We start from the raw sequence: 13,312 nt of genomic DNA on the forward strand, positions 1-13,312 counted from the left end.
CACCTAAATATCTTTGTATGTGTGTATATATGTATGATATACATGTACCTAGGTGTCTATTGCATGTTATACATATGTGTACATACTGTATATATATAAACTATGCATTTTATGTGTGTATGTATAGTGTATATGTATGTGTGTATTGTATATGTGTGTATACATACTGTATATATACAAACTGTGCATTTTATATGTGTGTATATGTGTGTGTATTGTATATACTATATGTGTATATGTCTGTATGCATACTGCATATATACACAGCTGTATATTTTTGTATGCATGTACATATGTACGTGTGTGTGTATATATACACACATAAACCCTATGGGTTCTGTTTGTCTGGAGAACCCTTACTGATACGGACACTTATGACAATTGAGCACCTGCCCTTTGCCAGCCAGGGAGCCAAACACTTGTCTTTTCGGTGTCTGCCTTAAGTGTCACAAGTCCCGGGAGGCAAGGTGATGCCGCTCCTACCAGTTGAGGTGCCCAGGGTCAGAGAGGTGCACAGTGCGGGGGGCTGGAGCCTGGTGGAGCCCAGGTGGAGTTCTAGCAGCAGTACAGCCTAGCAGTCCCACTTCCCCGGGTGCTTCTCACAAAGACGCCGAGGGAGAGACTGGGTCTGAAGGAGGGGATGAGGAAGCTTCCGTGGGTCCGCAAGCCCAGACCAAGGCTGACTCGTCAAGGGTGTTAGAGGTCAGGACTGTGGTTACCCTGGGGGTGGGGTTACACAGAGCCATTCCCATTCTGAAAAAGTATCCATTCTGCTCTTGTTTGTATGTTTACCCCCCTCCCCCAAATCTTTTAAAAACAGATTCTCTTGGCTGCTGGGAGCACACACGGGGAAGTTGTGTGTGAGAGGGTGCAGTCCAGGGGACAGGGAGGTTAAGACCCCCACCCTTAGGGCCAGGAGTGCCTCAGCTTTGTGAGCTAAGGATGGCCCGCGAGGTCCCAGAGAGAAGGGTCCCTACTCCGTCCCTGCTCCGTGCACCCCATTCCCAGCCTGAGAAGCCTAGAGCCACCCCCCACACACACACACCAGGGAGGAGAGCCAGTCACCCTGGCTCACAGGCTGCGGCTCCAAGACTCCTGGCACTAGGAGCTCAGCTTTCATGCCCTAGGACAGGGCCAGAGCTGTTGTCTCCGGAAACTCTCTGTCTCTCGCCCGCCCACCCTCCCTCCCTCCTCCGCCTCTTCCCCTCCCGCTCCAGCTGGCCTGCCCTCCACCCTGCATTTCTACACAGGATGGCTCACAGACAGCTGCTCCCTGTGTCCACCCACCACCATTCGATGGATGTCAAAGCAAGCCCTGGGGACTTCCCTGGAGGTCCAGCGATTAAGACTCCGAGTTTGCACTGCAGGGGGCGCAGTTTCGATCCCTGGGCAGGGAAATAAAATCCCACATGCCACACGGCACGGCCAAAAAAATAAATGAATAAAAAATAAAGTTATAGTGATGAAACAGCCCTAGTGGTGATAGGATGGGACATACAGCTCTATGGTATAGAATAAAGGTCCAGAAACAGATATATGAGAACTTGATATGACAGAAAGTGGGGAAATTAAGGAGTTTTCAATAAATGGCATTAGGACAATTGCATATCCATGTGGGAAAAAGTAAATTAGAAAAAAAAAAAGCAAGCCCTGGTCAGGTGTGACCTTGGGCCCAGGGCCATTGGCACACGTTGTCGTGTGGGATGTTCTTCCTTAGACTCCTCCCTCCCTCCTGTGCCACTTTCCCCGCCAGGTAAAGAACTCTGCCTGGTCAATAAGACCCTAGAGGTCCTTGGCCATTGCTATTGCAGTTGGAATTGTTACTGTGTTTACATAGGGTGACCAACACCCGCCTCCAGTTTGCCCAGGACCACTCAGGTTTGAGCGCTGGAACTGTGGGGAAACCCTCATTCCCGGGGAACCCCAGAAGGCTGGTCAGCCTATTTAGGACGGATCTCTCACTTGATCTCCCAACCCCCGAGAGCCAGAAAGGGAATCTCGCCCCTCCTTCCATTGTAACCTTCATTCATTCATCCACTCATCCCTTTATTCAACTCCTTTATTCAGCAAGTATTTATGAAGCATCTACTACACATCAGACACTCTTCTAGGTGCTGGGGACAGTAAACTGAGAAGGTGTGATTTATTACATAGGGATGATGTCTCGGAGACCACTGCAGGGCAGGGGAGCTGGGAAAGGGAAGGGGCAGTTCTAAATGCAGGCTCTGACGGGATTGGGGCAGACCTTGCCCTGGGACAGGCTGGTTGCTTCAACACACCTGTCCTCACCCAGGGCCATCCTGCCCCCGCCTCACCCAGTTCTTTGGTCATGTCTGGGGAAAATCTGTGGTGGTCACAACTGGGTGGGAGGGGCCCCTGGAATCAAATGGGTGGGGCCAGGGATGCTGCTGAACCCCACACAGTGCCCAGAAGGGGCCCCCAGCAGAGGATGACCCGCCCCAAATAACCCCAGTGCCGTGGGGGAGACCCTGCACTGATATTATTCAGACCCGCTGGTGCCCCTAGATTCCTGCACAGGCAGGGACTCTAACCGGGTCATCTCTGTATCACGAGGTGACCTAGAGTGGGGCAGCCAGGAGGGCTGAGTATCAGGGGTGAAATGACAAATCTCTGTGCCCACTCTCCCCGCCGCACCCCAGGGTCGATGGCCTCTATCTCCTCCCTGTGCAGGTAGCTTTTCCCTGAGCCATTTCTTCTTGTCAAGGTCCCTGTCGCAGGTTGGGTTCCCCAAAGATGACGTTGAGAGCAAGGATTGGAGTGCAGGTGGTTGATGTGAGATGTGAAGACAACAGATACAGCTGCCATAGGGTCCTGCAATTCCACTCCTGGGCATAGATCCAGAAAAAACTCTAATTCAAAAATATACATACACCCCTGGGATTTCCCTGGTGGTCCAGTGGTTAAGACTCCATGCTTCCAGTGCAGGGAGCATGGGTTCCATCTCTGGCCAGGGAACTAAGATCCCACATGCCGTGTGACAAAAAAAAAAAAAAAAAAAAAGAAAGAAAGAAAGAAAGAAAGAGAGAAAGAAAGAAAAAGAAAGAAAGAAAGAAAAGATACATGCACCCTAATGTTCATTGCAGCACTATTTACAATAGCCAAGATGGGGAAGCTACCTAAATGTTCACTGATGGATGAATGGATAAAGAAGATATGGTACATATATACAATGGAATATTATTCAGCCATAAAAAGAATGAAATAATGCTATTTGCAGCAATGTCGTGGATGGACCTCGAGATTATCATACTAAGCACTGTGAAGTGCCTGGGGCAGCCACTCAGAGCAAAGCAGCCACCAACCCTGCTGCAGCTGCCCGAACAGAGAGTGGAGGGCGAGGGAAAAATACGTTGGCTTCTCCCATCCCCCTGCCCTCCAACCTCTGGCCAATGTTTTCCACTGGCTGAACCTACCTGGAAAAGAGTTGGCAAGGAAATCTGGGCGATGGGGTTTGCAGGATCAGCCCTGTGACACGGAGCAGAGCAGTGGAAAGACAGGGAGACAGTCTGAGGCAAACAGGCCAATGGCAGCGCAGTACCCACTTCTCCCTACCTCTCCTGTGCCACTGAGTGGAACCATCTTCATGCGCGACCTTTCTCTTCCCTCATCTCCCACATCTACCCATCCATCCTCTAAGGAGCTCATCCATTCCTCTCTCTTCCTCACAGCCACCGCCATCACTCACTATCGTTACTGCAGCAAGCACCGCTCTGCCTTCTCCTGTCTCCAGACTCCCTCTTCTAATCAGTCACTACACTCCAGCCAGAAGGGTTTTTCTCAAATGCCTATCCTACGTCACTCTGCCGCTTCGAGTCCTACAATGGCTGGCCCGTTGTGCTTAGGATCCAGTCCACATTCCATGGCAGGACTTCATCACATCTCCAGTCTCCCCTCCCCTGACATACGCTTCCATCCTCCACATTCCCACATCCTGAACCTCAGGCCCCTGAATTTCCTGGAGCGGCTCTCAAGTCAGGGCCTTCACACGTGCTATTTGCTGTCTTCACAGAGCCCTCCCCTATCCTGCACCTCTTCTGACTTAAGCCCTCTCATGTTGGCCTCAATGGCAGTACTTCTAGGAAGACGTCCCTGGTCCTCCTCACCTGTGTTCCCTTGCACCCAAGACTTTCCCCGGTGGTAGGGGTATCAGATTTAACAAATAAACCATGCAAGTTTAACCGGGTGTCCTGTATTTTTATCTGCAACCCTACCTGATAGGCACTTGTTCCAGAGTATGACAATTGCATGTTGACATTTTAATTTCCCTACTAGGCTCCAACTCGCTTAAGGATAATGATCTTGTCAATACGATTCCCCATTTTGCTAACTAACTAGGTAAGGTTGGATGAATGGATCAGTGACTTGTGGATGGGAGTTTTTACTTGAAATCGTATAGAACTAGACTTCAGCCCTAAACAGGAGAGATGCTTAAGAGACTCAAGGGAGGCTAATGACAATTACTCACCCAAGTGGAGGCTCCTAGGTTGGTTCTGGGCCAGCCTCTCAGGGTGTAAGAGAAGAACTTGGAGGTGGAAACTGTACACTAAAGGGAAATGACCAGAAGGTATGACTGGCAATGATTATGTAAAGCTTTCAGGCTGCACAAAGCTAACAGGCTAACTTCAGCTGGTTTGGGGATTGCTCTGGCTCAGTTCTGAGTCCTGCACACAGCTGGAAAGTTTATGCTCCTGCTGCTGGGGTTAAAACAGTGGAAAAGGCCAGAAGGGTGATGCCAAGGATCATCGTACTCTTTTGACCTCGCGATGGTTTTCTAATAGAAAGCTGAAATCTTGCTATTTTCAGACCCGGTACCCAAGGGCAAGTACGTCACAAATATGAAAAAAGTGAGAAAGGTGGAAGAAAGGCAAATTAGAGCCCACCATCTAAAGAGGCAGCCTCTACTGGCTGCAGACAAACCTCCATGCTGCAATGCAGGCCCAAATTTTCTCCCCCTTCAAGAAAAGACAGGAATCAAGATGTTAATGCTTCATCTCATGACTTTTTTTAACATGCCCATTAAGTCAATAAGTATTAAATGGTTCAAAAAGAACACAACTATAAGTTTATTACTCCGTGCGGGCCTCCAACACTTTACGTGGAATCAACATGTGTCTCCAGGCTGAGATTCCCCTCAACTTGCAAACCTCAGGCAGATGCTGATTCAAATCCCAGAAGCCTCTAGTTGAAAATCAATGTCTGAGATGCTCTGCGGAATCTAGGGAAGCATTTGCTAATTTGCTCTGGGGCGAAATCTTCTATCAATATCAATCAGGCATGAATGTAGATAATTTTCCCACGCTACCAATATAGTCATCTATATGTTTAGTCAACATTTATTGACTATCGCATGGGGAGGTTTGGTGGTCAGTAAACAGTGGAAAGAGGCCCAGAAAAAAAGGGGGTACACTCAGGCTTGAAATCCACCAGGTACACGCCTCTGCTGCCATACCAGTTATTTATATACTTATCTACTACTTCCATCCTAGTTGGTTAACAGTCTCTGCCCCAGCCCTAGCCCTGTGGGCCTCAGACCCCAGCAGTGGGCCACTCATCTGTGGCCACCTACGGCAAGGTGGTGCTTTCCTGGAGTCATCCTCCTTTGGCCACTTGTAATTTGGCCCTCTTTAGGGTACCATACTAGTTGTTCAATATTTTGAGCATCACACACCAACTCTCCAAAGAGAAAGTCAAGTGATAAAGGTTCCCCCAAATGCTCACGTGGCTTTTGTCTCTCCCTAACCTCTTTTCTTGATTAACTCCTGCGCAACCATTCAGATCTCAACTCAAATGTCACTTCCCATTTCGCCGTCTGGACCGTGTCTCCCTGACATTTATTCTCAGAGCTCTGTTCTTTCACTTCATATCTTGTATCCATTTGCTTATTTGTTTGTCTGCCTCCCTGATGAAGCTGTAAACTCCATAAGGGCAACAAAAAGCAGAACTTATTTGGCAAACTGCACAGGCTTCTATATGGTTTACGTGGGATTGGCCACCTACCCAGCTCCAAAGATGGGTCCTGTTGTATTCCAGCCAGTTAGCATGTCCCTTCCTCCAGGTCCTACTCATTGGCACAGGAACGAGAACCTGATCTAAGGCAGCCCAAGCAGAGTGAGGCTGGACACTCTGGCGAGGAAAGCAGAGCTACAGACCCGTTCTGAAGAGGCAATGTCACCAATGTGGTTATCATGAAGCATGACACGAAGGAGGACAAAGACGCAGAGTCCCAGAAAGGTGGCTCCAAAGGGTACACAACATGGGCCTCTCGAGTGAACCAGATCTGGGCTGGCCCTTGTGTTTGGACTGTTCAGTTACGTCAACCAATAATTTTTTTCTTTTTTTTTTTTTTTTTTTTTTGCTTTAGCCAGTTGGGACCAAGGTTTCTATGTATTGTGACCAACAAAATCCTAACTGATATATCTTGTCCCTGTATCCACAAGAACCTTGCTCATGGAAGACACCATATCTTGAACAATATGCCATCGGGAGAACTGGAGATGGCTTAATGGGGGAGGTGACTGGGTAACATCAGCTGGAGCCTTAATTTGAACATAGTTCTTTAGAAAATATGTTAGACTGCCCAAGATTTAAATTCATCAGAAATTCAGGAGTATTTTCCCCGGTGTGTTTTACAGCAGAATTGTTCCTACCTGAGGTTACTAACCTGCTCACCTGTCATTTCCTAAGAACTCCTAAAGATTTCTGCTTCAAATCCTGGACTTTCAACCTAAAGAACCTATGGTTTTAAATTGGGGGAAGGGAACAGGAAAGAATGATTCAGCCTCTAGCTGCTTTTTACTCTGCTGGATAAGATCATTAATTTTTTCCCCCAGAATGACCTGTGACTTCCTACATTTCTTACATTTCAACTTCAAGTTTCATTTCTCGGGATGCCTACAGCTTTTCACCTGGCTAGATGGAAGCCAAGATTTTACTTTTCTCTTGGGGGCTATTCTGCTGGGCTAGAGTCATTAGAAGCAACTTTAACTTCAGGTTATTATAAATATCACATCTTTTAAAGCATAATCAGGCTATGTGGTTCATGATCTGGTTATTAGATTAAAGGTCTGTGTGGCCAAAGGGCTGTACTTCTACAACTATTGAGAAATAAACAACCTTGACTAGTTCAGGGAAGGAAAAGTCTGCAAGTCGGTCCCCATAGCCTGATCAGGGGATTCTTTTCCTCCTTCCCTGATTCACCAGAAAGCACACTTGCTCATACTGTTCACATTCTCAAAATATGTTTGTTACTCTCAGAGCTCCTGGAATACATATCCTCCAATGGTTGCCTTTTGTCAATGAACTGTTCTGCACAGCTCCACTGCTTATATTTTAGGATTTTTTTTCCTTTGGGAGAGAGAAGAGTGGCTTGTAAAACTACTAGTGGAAAATAAGCATTAAGAATCACTTCACCTTCTTCATCAAATAAATCCACCTGAATTACTGGTTCTGTGAACCAGTATGTAATTCAAAAGTTTGATGAAGAACAGAATACTTTGAGTCTCAAAATATCTCTCCATAAATTACTTATTAACTACAAAGGGACAAATAATAACTTCACAGTGGAGAAAGTGCGGGGGCACCACCTTAACCAAGATGCTAATGAGACAGATGACCATCAAGGGGCTCCTGTAAGGATGCACAGAGAGACACACCGTCACCTCTGTGGAACCCCATCCAAAGCACAGAACATGAAAGAACCATGAGGAAACAGGACAAACCCAGAATGAGGATCATTCTACACAACAACCAGCCTATACTCGTCACAAACTCTCATAATATGAGGAACAAAGAGGCTGAAGAATTATTTCATACTTAGACCAAAGTGACATGAGAACTAAGTGCAATGCAGGATTGTAGACTGGTTCCTGGCCTGAAAAATTTAGCCATTAAGGATGTTACTGGAATAACTGGCAAAATTTGAATATGGATGGTAGATCAGTCAGCAGTATCAATGTTAAATTTCTGACTTAGACCACTGTGCTGTGGTTTGGTAAGAAAATGTTGTTTCGCTTAGGAAGTAATCACTATTTCCAGGGAAAAGGGCAAAATGTGTCCTTACCCTTAAGGGGTTCAGGAGAAAAAAACATGTATATATGGAAAGACAGTGAATGCCAAAGCAAATAAAGCTAAATATTAATCATTGGTGAATCTAGCTAAAGCACATACAAGAGTTCTTTGTACTAATCTTGCAACTTTTCTTTAAGTTTGAAATTATATCTATAACTATATATCTACATCTATATAGATATACAAAAATCAACACACACAATTCAAAATAAAATGCATCAACCTAAAATCCAGCCTATTCTTCAGGTATTGTTGGCAATCTGAAGAGAAACAAAGGCTAGGATACCAAAAGGGATTGGGTCAGTAGATTCATTCATTAGGACCCTGAGTACATTTCTACTAACTTAAATTATGCTTTCATTTGAATCAAACATTTTGGACTGCCTTCAGCTTAGTGCCAATTACTTATACATTTAAACACTCAAAGGATGAATTCCATACTTTTCCCCAAGTGAGGCACAAGGCTGTCAGTATTCTCGTGTGCTAACGAGTAAGCAAGGCCAATTTCTATAACCTAACTATAGGACTTCTGGGTACGTAAACTTTTTCTCATATGCCCAGTTCCCTATTTTCTTAGAAAATCCAATTTGCTCTGGGATTTCAAATACCACAGGCTCTTGTTTTTGTTACAACAAATGAACTATTTTATTCTGTAGATTCTTAAAAAGAAATTCAATGAATCTTTGCTCACTGCTAGCTTTTTGAGATCTCTCCCAATATCTCTTTGATCAAGCTTTTCCACCCACTCTGGAATAATCCAGGGGTAATTAGAACTTCTTACCTTCTTTAGCCCAAAAGGAGCCAATTCATCACAAGCTGTCATGGATTCTGATTCTAAATTACCAAGAGCCCCATTACTAACAGAGGCAGGGAATCTTCTTTGCAATTAAAGTGATTGATTTCTTTGCAGACGCAGTAGCATTTCACTTTTTAATTATGTTCATTCGGATCAAATGTGAGAAAATTCTTCCTCATTTTATTTTCCATCCAAAGGACACGATACAACAAACATTAATCCCAGAGTGATACAAGGCCAGACCTGCAAGGGCCTTAGGTGGAGCTGGACATCTATCAATGGGTCTTGTCCATTTTACAGGGTCTTAGTGGCTCCTTAAGCTCCAAAGGGGAGAAAAGGGACTAATTATTTGTTACATCACATACTTCACCTAAGGGCTGGCCAAACCTTCCAGCATCTGCTAAGTTGTGATGAGACAGCATTAGACGTTTAGATAAACATAGACTAGCGCCGAACAGAACAATTTTGTTTCTTGTGCAGGCAAAGAACAGAGCCACAGTGCTGGGGATAAAGCAGTGTGTGCAGGTAAACATAAGCAACGAGGGAACAAATCTGTTTTTTCTCACTTAGGTGGTATTAACATGGTTATGTGTTGTCAAATTTTGAAAGAGAAAAATAAACAAAAACAGTTTGGGAGAAGAAGGAGGACACTCCGGAGGATCTGAAGGATCTGAAGGAACGTGAGGCCACCAAGGCTTACACAGATTTCCCAAGGCCTGAAAGACACCTGCCTGTCCACTTTGCTTTTAACCTTAAAGACTGGCCAGTTGTGGCTCCCGCAGCCTGTAGACCCGGGGCCTGCATCCTTGTCTCCCCTTCCCCACTCTCCACGTGGTCAGCAGACTGGCATCCGTTCACTCACTTGAGACATTCAAAGGTCAAGGTTTTCGCTCAATGAGTATCTTCCAGCGATCTGTGCTCCAGACAACAGTGACTACCTTTTGTCCTGGTATGAATGCAGTTGCTCGCCGTTTTCCAAACACTTTCACACATATGTAAAGAAGAGCCTGGGAGCCCTCCAAGATTTTAAATTTTAGTTAAAAAATGAAATTATATAGTAAGCTCTTGAAAAATGAAAACATCCACGTATGTGAGATTGTACCTCTGCCTTTACTGCAGGCTGTTTGCAAAATTCAGGAAGCCCTGCCTTTCCATTCATTAAACACATAGTCGTTGAGCACCTCCTAAGGGCAAGGCAGGATGCCAGGTGATGGAGGTGGAGAAACAGGGCTTGTTCCTTGCTCCGATGGGGAAGGCACGTAAGCAGACACCCTCGGCACAGGAAAACACAGAATGGAGGTGCTGTGATGGGATAAAAGGGTCACGCTTATAAGAACAAAGGAAAAGCGCATCCTTCCAATGCAGGAGACACAAACAAGCTCAGGAGGTTGGCAGGTGTCTTGAAGGAACATCAGTCTTGCTGAGGGGGGGCAGAAACTCCAGGCTTACCCGACGTAGCACGGGCATATATGCTCGCCACATTCCAAGAACCAGAAACACAAGAAAGAAGAAGCCAGACCAGACACCACAAAGCTGTGACCGTTGGGCTCAGAAGTCTGGGATTTTTATGAACCAAGGAGGAGCATGAAGGGGAAGTGACGGTCCAGCTGGCGGTGCTGGTAGGGGCAGGTGGGGGCAGATGAGGCTGCTGAAATGATCCACTGAGGGCTGACAGAGCTGGCTGTGGCAATGGGAATGGAAATAAGTGGAGATTCAAGAGATTTGGGGCCGGTACAAACCACAGGGACTTGGAACCATCATATGAATGGATGAGGAAGTAGGCAAAATAGACTCTGAGCACTATTATATGTGAACACTTGGATGGCGTCCATGGACTGGCCGGCTTTTGCTGTTGAAACATTTACTGTGTTTAAACAGTCACATCCTGCACTGAGCCCTTGTTTTAAGCTCTTCAAACATCCCTGAGATAAGTGGGGGAGTTACTTCAATCCTCCTTTTTACAGATGAGAGAACCATGACTGGCAAGGTTTAGCCCTAAGCAGGAAACCCAACTAACCCAACTAATTGGTGCAGAGCTGGGACGAAAGATCAGTGTAGTCCTCATTACACAATTCAGAGAAACACAAAGATGGTTCAAAACTGTCCTAGTGGCATGTTTCCAGCCTAAGTGGGACAAAGTTCATACAACTTTATATCGTGAGCTGTGTTGTAAGGTGGTCTGTTGATAACGTCCATTCCAAAAGCCAACGGAAAGCTACCAGTACGCTGAATCATTAAAAACATGGAGGTACAGGACTCAAGTCTTACACGGTTCTGAAAAAAATACCCTTCACAGATGCTATTTTTAGACTCAAGTTTTCCCAGCATAAAGTTTTTAAAAGAACAATCCATCTAAAAAGCATGTAAAGAAATTCATTGACAAAGGTTTAGATGTTTTAGGACTTTAATGTCCTTCACACGGTCAACATAAAACACTGACAATGGATGAACAATAGGGGAAAAGACTATTCAGCAAAGATCTTCCTTCTTCGGCATCACTGGTCAAACACCAGAAGGAGAACGATCACGTGAAGCAACAGTAAGGGAATTTAACACAGATTTTTAGTTTAACAGCATAACTGAAAAACAAAACCAACCAACCAACCAACCAACCGATCTTCTACCCACTGAAAGGAAAGGAAAAGTGAAGCAGGGAGCTTCCAAATCTTGTGAAGCAGCTTAAAAAGGGAGAGGGGAGGGGGAAGGGGAGGCACACGACTGTTGAGAACCTAACACTCTAATGCACAAGGTCAAGGATCCTAACAAATTCTCAAAGTCTCAACATATACCAACAAGAACCGTATTATTAGAAATATAAAGGCACAGAGATATAAATGCATAGATATATAAACTATTTGGTAGTAAAAACAGACCTTGCTATACAAACATATAGTAAGTCACTTCTACCGCTTTATGAGAACAACCGTATAAAGAAAGGATCCAGAAGACCCCACTGCTGTCATCTTGCAAAGGATCAAAATTCAGCACCTAGAGGGCCCCACCCACCCTCCATGCTGTGTGTCTGTGTTTCTCTAAAAATAATAACCTGCAATTGGCATATAATTAAACCCATAGGCAGCTTTGAATATGAGATCTAGGCAGAAAAAGTAGCAGCAAAGACAACAGTGGCTGGCATTTGGTAGAAAAGTAAGAGAAGACTTTTTAAAAGCTTCCAGTTCAAGTCAGAATTAAGGTTAATTTTCAACAGCTTGGGATAGCTGTGGATGCTTTTGTGTTCTCTGAAAAAAGAAGAAAATCTATCATAAGTATGTTCATTCAAAAAAAATACTGTGTTTTTTAGCCATGCCCAGGTGACTTTCAATTTTCTACACTGTTCAAGGGCAGAGTGTATATTAGTTAGGATGTGCTCATAGCTGGTGCATCTCCAAAAAATGCTTCATGAAGGCTGCCAGCTTCTGACATCTTCGATGGTGACAGCATTACACAGAGAGGCCTGAATGCCTCCCACGGACCCAGAAGAACCACCGATGCAGCCGTTAAGAACAGGAGCATCTGGTTGAGCATCAGGATGACCCTCCTTCCCGTCACCAGCTCCTGCGAGAGTCACGGCACCTGAGGCCGTCGTGTCCAACCTCCCACCTGAAAGCCCCTGCAGGTGGCCAGGAGCGTCACACATCTCAGTCATTAGAAAATTCCTTTCCAACGGCAGCGAAGGACCGTCATGCTCACAGGTAACCTAGGTTAGCTCAACTCTTCAATGAGCCTGCTGTGCAGGGGGCAGGGAGCGGGCAGCTATTCTCATGCGTGAAAACATACATCTTCCATGGAGCTCACAGAATTAACTACTCTCTCTGATGTTCAGGGGAGCAACAGTGTCTGTTCTTACACTGAACAGGCTTGTGCCAGCTGCACTAGAGATGGGATGGCACCCTTTGTGCTGTCAGAGCAGAGACTTTCAAAGGAAATTTTGACCAAAGCTCCTAGAAGGTGTGCCCCCCCCCACCGTGCTCTCGGCCATGGAATCGTGCTAAGGGGCCTGTAAGCAGCAGCAGGAGCACCCCCGTAACAAACGGTCTTTCCCAACTAGTTACAATAACTGCTACTCCAGGATGGACAGCCTCCTAGATGTGTCTCCTTCAGCGTCTGAAAACTAAACCAATTCTCTGACAAGCTTCTGGATGGGACACGTACTCACCACCTATGCCCTTTCAGGGAGATCATAGTGAGTTCAAGAGCTCTGTCGAGAAATCTTTTTTCTAAAGCGTCATCTCCTTTGGTGTTGACAATGCGGAATGGAATATTCATCTTGCTTCTATCCTGGGCCTGCACTGGACATCTGAAAAACATGTTTTTTCTTCCAGCTATTTTTCTGCAATGTGCAACTGCCATTAACAAAGCAACAGAAAAGTTTTAAAAACCATTTTCCAGATGCAAACAAGAGATTAAAAAAAAGATCTGTGCCAGCAC

General features: G+C 45.5%; 1 pseudogene across 1 annotated transcript in view; it reads right to left on the reverse strand.

Moving 5' to 3' along the window:
* The window catches only part of LOC309799250 (3-hydroxyisobutyrate dehydrogenase, mitochondrial-like), a 48,316-nt pseudogene extending 35,795 nt beyond the window's left edge, over positions 1 to 12,521 (reverse strand). The window contains exon 1 of the transcript in view: positions 12,306 to 12,521. The product of the transcript in view is annotated as a 3-hydroxyisobutyrate dehydrogenase, mitochondrial-like (transcript). The remainder of the gene's footprint in view (positions 1 to 12,305) is intronic.
* Between the last annotated feature and the right edge of the window lie 791 nt (positions 12,522 to 13,312).

This window comes from Mesoplodon mirus, assembly GCF_964341445.2.
Source record: "Mesoplodon mirus genome assembly, chromosome: 3".
In the NCBI taxonomy this organism is placed as follows: domain Eukaryota; kingdom Metazoa; phylum Chordata; class Mammalia; order Artiodactyla; family Ziphiidae; genus Mesoplodon; species Mesoplodon mirus.